The sequence below is a fragment of the Myotis davidii genome, unplaced genomic scaffold (genome assembly GCF_000327345.1).
Source record: "Myotis davidii unplaced genomic scaffold, ASM32734v1 scaffold646, whole genome shotgun sequence".
Lineage (NCBI taxonomy): Eukaryota > Metazoa > Chordata > Mammalia > Chiroptera > Vespertilionidae > Myotis > Myotis davidii.
In genome coordinates this window covers 11,132-12,286 of record NW_006296801.1, presented here as the reverse complement: position 1 = coordinate 12,286, position 1,155 = coordinate 11,132, and the positions used below count along the sequence as shown (strand labels likewise).

At 39.7% G+C, this 1,155-nt stretch overlaps 1 protein-coding gene across 1 annotated transcript in view; it reads left to right on the top strand.

Moving 5' to 3' along the window:
• The window catches only part of PAK1 (p21 protein (Cdc42/Rac)-activated kinase 1), a 73,409-nt gene that overhangs the window by 64,997 nt on the left and 7,257 nt on the right, over positions 1 to 1,155 (top strand).

The following is a 1,155-nucleotide window of genomic DNA, read 5'->3' as shown; positions in this document are numbered from 1 at the left end:
CGCTGATTAGCCAATGAAAAGGGTAGCGGTCGTACGCCAATTACCATGTTTCTCTTTTATTAGTGTAGATGGTTTTTAATTTGGTAGGAGCTTCTAAAATTTTAGCTTTGGGTTCTGGACTTAACTTAGTAGATTCAGTAGCATTTTATAGATGGGAAAACAGTAGCCCAGAGAGTAAGTGATTTATCTAGAATGATTTTGTCCATCAGGAGTGGCAGAACCAGACACTTTCATTCTTCCATTCAGTCTCTATGTTATTCATTCTGCCTGCTAAGTATAGGTGTTTTCTAAGTAAAGGTTTTTTTCTTTCTCCTCTTATCTTCTATAACATTTGCCAGTTCCAACCATTTCTATAACTTAAAAAAAAATCACCTCTTCACATATGACTCATAAATATTTATCTCAAGTCTAGACCTCTATATAGAACTTAAGACTCTTATGTTCAATTGCTTACTGGACTTTGTCTACAAATGCTTATAGGTATATAGATTTAGCATACCCCAAACAATATAAATTATCTCCAAAATAAGATTATCCTTCTAACGTTACTGCTTCTAATATCAGTTCCAGATGCCTAGTTTCCCAAATATGGCTTATTTGTCACTTTCCTCCAGTTTTATCATTACAAAATTCTTTCCATTCTTCCTCAGTAGTTTTTTTGGGGGTGTCTCAGGTTCTTTGCCAAGTATCTAATGCTCTGTAAAAAACTCCAAAATAAAATATATTGGAGGAACTCACATACTGAAAGAAAACTGCTATATGGTATATTATAGTAAGGTATAATAAATAAGGTATAATCTATCAATAAAAGCATAATATGCTAATTAGACCAGACAGCCGAATGACCTTCCGGACGTCATTCCGGACGTCCTTCTGGACAAAGCTGTAGGGGCCGAGGCAGAGGTGGTTATGGGCGATCAGACAGGCAGGTGAGCAGTTAGAGGGCGATGAGGCAGGCAGGCAGAGTGGTTAAGGGCAATCAGGCAGGCAGGCAGGTAAGCTGTTAGGAGCCAGTGGTCCTGAATTGCGAGAGGGATGTTTGACTGCTGGTTTAGGCCTAATCAGTTGGACATTCCCCAAGGGGTCCTGGATTGCAAGAGGGTGCAGGCTGGGCTGAGGGACCTGCCCCTCTAGTAAAGGTATAAGGCAGCATGG